Consider the following 7,935-nt stretch of genomic DNA (forward strand, 5'->3'; position numbering starts at 1 on the left):
TTTAATGTTGTCCAAATGAAGTTTTTAGCAATGCATGTTACTAATCAAAAATTAAGTTTTGATATATTTACAGCAGAAAATTTACAAAATATCTTCATGGAACATGATCTTTACTTTATATCCTACTAATTTTAGGCACAATAGAAAAATGTATCATTTTAACCCATACAATGTATTTTTGTGCTACTCAAGACTGGTTTTGTGCTCCAGGGTCACATTTTATGTCAGTGTTTCTTAAATGAAATGCAGATGATTTGTGAGTTCGACAAGTGTCAAATAAAATCAAAACATTTGAACACTAAAAAAAAAAAGAATAAATATTGTATTTGTTTACCTGCATTTCAACGTGTTGATAAATCACTGAAGTATTACCGGTGACTTCAAGAGGTTTTGGCTGATAAAACAGTTTGGGAAATCCATGCATTACATAAAATAAGGCACAAAATTCACATGTCTACAGATGAATTCATGTATCAGAGCACTTTCAGTCTGTAAAGCGTCTCTCTGGTCTCAGTAAGTGTGGTTCCTCCCCCATCCGCACCCGGGAGGCCTGTGGGGCAATTCATTATGCTGTTAAGGGTCACTGAATCCTTCAAGTCATTAAAAATGTTAATAAAACAGGGAGCTCATGAAAAGATGGGCCAAATGCTTCCTACAGGGCGTTCACACGCCGCAGAACCGCTTAATGACGGCTCGCAGAGGAACCCGCGTCTTCCCCCAGAAAATGGACTTTAGTCTGCGCACGCTAATCCGCAATGACCTCCACATGCGTCCTGCGCCTCCACACGCCGAGATAAAGCTGCCGCGCTTCAGAAATCACACTCAGTCACATGCTGGTTTGTTTGGTTCACGGGGGAGAGACAGAAATCACTTAGCAAACTTACAGAACGGCCCCTCCGGCTATAATACCCCCCGTCCCTTCTCACCCAGAGTCTTTATCCTATAAAAATAAAACCACCAATTAGGCCGTTTTCAGACGACGACAGCCAGCCTATAATTACACACCACATCCTCGGCAGATAAAAGGTGATTAGTGTGGATGCAAAGAGAAAATTGCTTAGCAACCAGAAGATTGACATCATTCTGTAAGTGGAGCCGCTGACCGACCAATCACTGCCAAAGTCACTTCGTCTGAGCAAACAGCTGAGCAACAGAGCAAAAAACACTGTAGAAATAGTGAAATATGTGACCCTGGACCACAAAACCAGTCATAAGGTTAAATTTTACAAAACTGAGATATATACATCATATGAAAGAACAATAAATAAGCTTTTTTTAATTTACTATTGATGTATGGTTTGTTATGATAGGACAATATTTGGCCGAGATACATCTATTTGAAAATCTGGAATCTGAGGGTGCAAAAAAATCAAAATACTGAGAAAATCACCTTTAAAGTTCTCCAAATTAAGTTCTTAACAATGCATATTACTAATTAAAAATTACATTTTGATAGGTTTACAGTATGAATTTTACAAAAAATCTTAATGTAACATGATCTTTACTTAATTTCCTAATGATTTTTGACATAAAAGAAAAATCAATAATTTTGACCCATAAAATATATTTTTGGCTATTGCTACAAATATACCCCAGCGACTTAAGACTGGTTTTGTGGTCCAGGGTCACATATTATTTAGATTTAAAATAGCCGTTTCAGTGTGAATCTGTGTTAAAATGTAATTTATTCCAGCTGAATTTTCAGCATTATTATTCTAGTTTTCAGTGTCACATGATCCTTCAGAAATCATTTTAATATGCTGATTATTAGCTATTCTGGCCTACAAAGCAAAAAGGCAGTAACTGCATTTTTGGTCAAAAATGAGTTAGTCATTTTCATGACATTCAAGGCATCCTTTGTTATGTGACAAAATATCTCATCTCAAATGTGACCCTGGACCACAAAACCAGTCATAAGGTTAAATTTTACAAAACTGAGATGTATACATCATATGAAAGCTCAATAAATAAGCTTTCTATTGATGTATGGTTTGTTAGGATAGGACAATATTTGGCCGAGATACAACTATTTGAAAATCTGGAATCTGAGGGTGCAAAAAATCCAAATACTGAGAAAATCACCTTTAAAGTTGTCCAAATTAAGTTCTTAGCAATGCATATTACTAATCAAAAATTACATTTTGATAGGTTTACAGTAGGAATTTTACAAAAAATCTTAATGGAACATGATCTTCACTTAATTTCCTAATGATTTTTGACATAAAAGAAAAATCAATAATTTTGACCCATACAATGTATTTTTGGCTATTGCTACAAATATACCCCAGCGACTTAAGACTGGTTTTGTGCTCCAGGGTCACAAATGTGTGTGATTTTGCGGCATCCTCACGGGACGGTTTTAACATTGGATAACAGGCTGGATGACTTTAAAGTCATTTTTCTCAGTTCTGCACTCAGCGTAGTTACTGCCTTTTTGCTTTGTAAGGCAGTATTATCAAATTATATCTTTTTGTACTAAATTAGTAGCTTTGTTTATTAAGGATGCATTAAATTAAGGCTTTTTATGATGTCACAAAAGATTTCCATTTCAACTAAATGCTGTTCTTTCAAACTTTCTATTCATCTGTGAATCCTGAAAAATAAAATTCATCACAAATATAATGGGACTGTTTTCAATATAATCAGAGATGTTTCTTAAGCAGCAAATCTGTACATTAGAATGATTTCTGAAGGATCATGTGACACTAAAGACTGCAGTTTTGATGCTGAAAATTCAGCTGTGCATCACAGAAATAAATTACATTTCAACAGGTGTTCAACCTAGAAAACTGCTGTTTTAAAACAAAACTATTTCACATTTTTATGTTATTTTCTGATCAAATAAATGGCATGTAGTGCCACATGTGAGCAGCAGAAAGCACTGAAGCAGTGAAAGACATGACAAATCACACACAGCTACATAGAGCTGCAGAAAGTGCTGAGTGTTCACAAAGCATCGGGCTGATTTCCAGAGAGACCCGCATACATCTCTGAGCTTTCCTTCTCTTACAATGACAGTCTTTATGTGCAGGACAGAAAAGCTTTTACTCTCTGATAGATCACCGGACACTCACTGCACACACACACACCATCCATATGAGTCTGTCAAATTTACAGCTGGATAACTGTGTCCTATTGTAAATATATCAAAACTGAATTTTGATTAATATGCATTGCTAAGAACTTCATTTAAGGGTGGTTTTCTTAGTATTTAGATTTTTGCACCCTCAGATTACAGCTTTTCAATAGTTGCATCTCAGCCAAATGTTGTCCTATTCTAACAAACCATACATAATCAATATTTTTTATGCCAGATATCATTAGGATATTAAGTAAAGATCATGTTCCATGAAGACATTTGGTAAACTTTCTACCGCAAATATATCAAAACTTAATTTTTGATTGGTGATATGCATTGCTAAGAACTTCATTTGGACAACTTTAAAGGCGATTTTCTCAATATTTAGATTTTTTGCACCCTCAGATTCCAGATTTTCAAATAGTTGCATCTCAGGCCAAATATTGTCCTATTCTAACAAACCAGACATCAATTAAAAGCTTAATTTTGAAAAAGTGACCCTTATGACTGATTTTGTGCTCCAGGTCACAAATGGCTTTCCAATCTTAAAATGTGAACATTTATAATTAATTTTGAAAACTATTGTTGACTTGGACACCTGTGTTAATCAGTCAAGCAAACAAAACGACCATGTTGATTCATTAGATATATCACGCAATCTTAAACACGCCTGCAGGAAGTGAAAAACAGCCTCATCTATCACAGAATCTCACTGATGCTCAGCTGAGACAGAAATAAGCAAACAGCCTTTATGAGCCTCCAGATCAGAGAACAGAAGAAACAATATAGTCTGAGAAGACTTTCACACCTCAGACAGGAAGACAGTGTGTTTATTTACATATATATGTATATACACACACACACACACACACACACACACACACACACACACACACAAACACAATTTATGTGATCCTGGACCACATAGCATAACCAAAGATATCCCATCACTGTATTTTTTTATGCCAGATATCATTAGGATATTAAGTATAGATCATGTTCCATGATTCATTAGATACATCAGTCAATCACTATCTTAAACACGCCTGCAGGGAGTGAAAAACAGCCTCATCTATCACATATCTCACTGATGCTCAGCTGCTCAGACAGAATTATGAGCCTCCAGATCAGAGAACAGAAGAAACAATACAGTCTGAGAAGACTCTCACACCTTACACTTCATACAGGAAGACTGTGTGTGTGTGTGTGTGTGTGTGTGTGTGTGTGTGTGTGTGTGTGTGTGTGTGTGTGTGTGTGTAAGACAGCATGTTTATTTACATATATGTATATACACACAAACACAATATATGTGACCCTGGAGCACATAGCATAGCCAAATAAAATACCCTACTACTGTATGGGTCAAAACAATCAATATTTTTTACACCAGATATCATTAGGCCATGAAGACATTTAGTAAATTTTCTGCAGCAAATATATCAAAACTTAATTTGATTAGTAATATGCATTGATAACTTCATTTGGACAACTTTAAAGCCGATTTTCTCAATATTTAGATTTTTTGCACCTCAGATTTCAGATTTTCAAATATTGTCTTATGCTAAACAAACTATACATCAATGGAAAACGTATTTATTCAGCTTTCAGCATGATGTATAAATCTCAATTCCAAAAAAATTACCATTATGAGTGGTTTTGTGGTCCAGGGTCACACAGGAGTGAGTGTGTGTGTGTGTGTGTGTGTGTGTGTGTGTGTGTGTGTGTGTGTGTGTGTGTGTGTGTGTGTGTGTGTTTTACAGCCTCCAATAACAGACATCAAAGCGTCGCCGCACACATCAGTCAGGTGACATCAAAGGCGCTTCCGTCAACACGCGTTCAATTCACCACAAATCCCCATTTACCCCAGTGTTTACCACAGTATTCACCTCAGTGGAGGAGAAACAAACGCAAATCAAGCAGTATAATGAGATGAATGAGATGAAGCCCATCATCAATCAACCGGAGAGACGGAACTGAATCATATTTACCATGAAATGACGCTCTGGACGCTTCAAAACCATCTGATCGCATGAAAATCCATCGAGCCACGCGATATTCCAGCGATCATGAATCCATCAGCGTCTTAAATCTCCACGAATCCCTCCAGCAGTTCGGTGTGATGCCTCTAAAGTTCATGTTCTGATGGAGATGAAGAGCAGCGCGTTCATCATCGCCGATAAATGCACCTGCTTCACGCGACACAATCCATCCGGGAGCCGAAAAACGCCGATCATCGGTTGAAGATCAAATCCAACTGATAAATGAATTATAAAAGCCCCTAACGCAGTTTTGTGAAGTGAGTTTGTGTGTAATATCAGATGAGCCGCGAGCCGAAACTCTCCTCAGCGTCCTCATCTTCTGATCTCACACACAAGCGACGCGACGCTCTATCATTCCGCTAACGGAACCTGAGCCAATCACATTACAGACACCGTGCGCTCCGACCAATCCTGAGCGACAAAGGGCGGGGCAGAGAATGACGCTTAGGTCCAGTAGAGATCGCGGAAAATCTTAAAGGTGCAGCGCAGTCATGTGCGTTTAATATAATATAAATAATAATGTGTTTATTTAATATATGTGTTTTAATGTTTGCAACAGTTAGGTTTCGATAGTTACTCTCTCATCATTTATAATAAGGCAAGGTAAATAATTAACATAAAAAGGTAATACACATGATACATGATATACAAAATAAAATACAAACAAACAAACAGTAAATAAATTAAATATAAAATATAAATTTATATTTCATGAATAAAGATGTGAAAGCAACTGAGTGTTTCATAATTCTTTACTGTTAGATAAAATCCTATTTGATATCAGGTTCCCATTGTGACAACTTACCCCATACAGTGTGATAACATGCCCCTAGGTTTCATTATAAATTTTTAATTGTAAATCTTTTTTTTTTTTTTTCCTGGGCAATGACAGTGAAATTTTTTAATAGCTTTTTTTTGTAAAAATTAAAATATATATATTGTCAAAAGGTTTGCAAATAAGGGCTTTTCAGTAGTAAATAAGTCATTTTTCACTGTACGCTGTTGTTAATGTCAAGGGCGTAGAATTTACGAAACTACAATATTGTCCCTAGCAATAATTTTTATCGGATCTTTGGAATGGAAATATTGATATTTTAATTGTACACACCATACTTATTTCGCTTATTTTAGTTGCGAGTTACGTGTCAAAACATGGGTGAAGGAACGAAAGGCGGAGGAAGAGACGAACTGATTCAAATGAGTCATTTACGCTGGAACCGCTCCGATTGATTCAAACTCCTGACTTCAGTCATTCAGTTCAAGCAATTTACTAGCAAAAAACTGATCAAAAGAGCCCTTTTATTTCGAATTTCGACACCGCTTGTAATGATCAGAATCAGTAAAGCCATTGCGTCACAAAGATCCACTGTTTCGAAGCACTCCGACCGGAACTCGCGAATTATTATTCAGATCGGGATTTCGGAGTGTGTATCGCGAATCATTTGATTTAGATCGGGACTTTTGGAGTGGGTTAGCGAATTATTTTGCGAATTGAATTATTCATGATATGTGTTCCGAGTCCTGCTGATCTGAAATGGAGGTTCGCGAATCATTATTCAGATCGGGATTTCCGAGCGCGGATCGCGAATCATTTGATTTAGAGCAGAACTTTGGAGTGAGTTCGCGAATCATTTTGCAAATTGAATGATTTAAAAAAAGAGATAAAAGAGCAATTGATTTTTGAAATTCGACATCGCTTGTAATGATTTGAAAAAGCACTCTATGTGTCAAATACTGATTCACTGTTGTGAAGCGCTCCGATCGGATCGCGAATCATTTTATTTATGCTAAGCTTCATGTTTAAATAGACAAACTTGTGCCACATATACCAGACTCACAATTTTCTTTTTAAAACATTTTCTGCAAATACAGCAGTGTGCTGGGGAGAGAAACCGAGAAGTTTATAAAAATGCCATAGCGGCAGAAGAGAGCTGGCCCTACAAAAAATAAAAAATTAAAATTCCTAAGGTATGCTCCAAATGTTGTTAACATTTACCACTGAGATCACTGAGACCTGACTATGTTAATATGTGTCCCCTCTTTATCTCTCTCTTTCATTAATTGTCTCTCCTTTAGGATAAACTTTAGGTCCTGAGAGTTCTTTGAGTTTCTATAGTGTATTATGCATTTGGTGATGTTTTTTTTTCCAATAATAAATTCAATTAATATTTATTATCTATATCTAGGCTATCTATTCGAAATGTTAGGACATTTTAAACTTTGTAGTTTTTTTTTACGATCCTTCATCAAATCAAAATATAATTTTCCCAACGAACTGCTTTTTCAGTTAAAAGAAGAACTTCCTAGGGACGCTAGTCGGGACATGTCCCTACCAATATTAAATACCATATTAATGAACAGGAGTTGATTTTTAAAGTCGTTCTCAGATCAGTTGTAAATGGAGAGTCTATAAACAGCAACAGCAAGATTATTTTTTGCGCATGCGCGCCCTCTGCTGGTGCTGAGGCGCATCACTACTTTCAGCGAAATATTGAAATTAATCTTGCACTGAGTAGCCTAAATGCATCCTAACAGTGAATCTCAGTCGTTTAAAATCTATAAATAATAAATAAAATGTATCAGTTTTTAATATCAAATCACAAAGATATTAGTTTACAATATAAAGAATTAAATGAAATTCTAATTAACATCTGAGCTCTTGAAATTAATACTCATTTACAAATGCGTATTGCTAATTTTCCTAGTAAATTTTATAAACTGTAAATGTCGTTCTATATTTGAAGCGACTGTCAAAGTTAAATTACTTTGAGGTCATGCTATCCAGCTGATATGGTTTATGTAAATGTCTAATTAATG

The sequence above is a fragment of the Garra rufa genome, chromosome 23, assembly GCF_049309525.1.
Source record: "Garra rufa chromosome 23, GarRuf1.0, whole genome shotgun sequence".
Classification (NCBI taxonomy): Eukaryota; Metazoa; Chordata; class Actinopteri; order Cypriniformes; family Cyprinidae; genus Garra; species Garra rufa.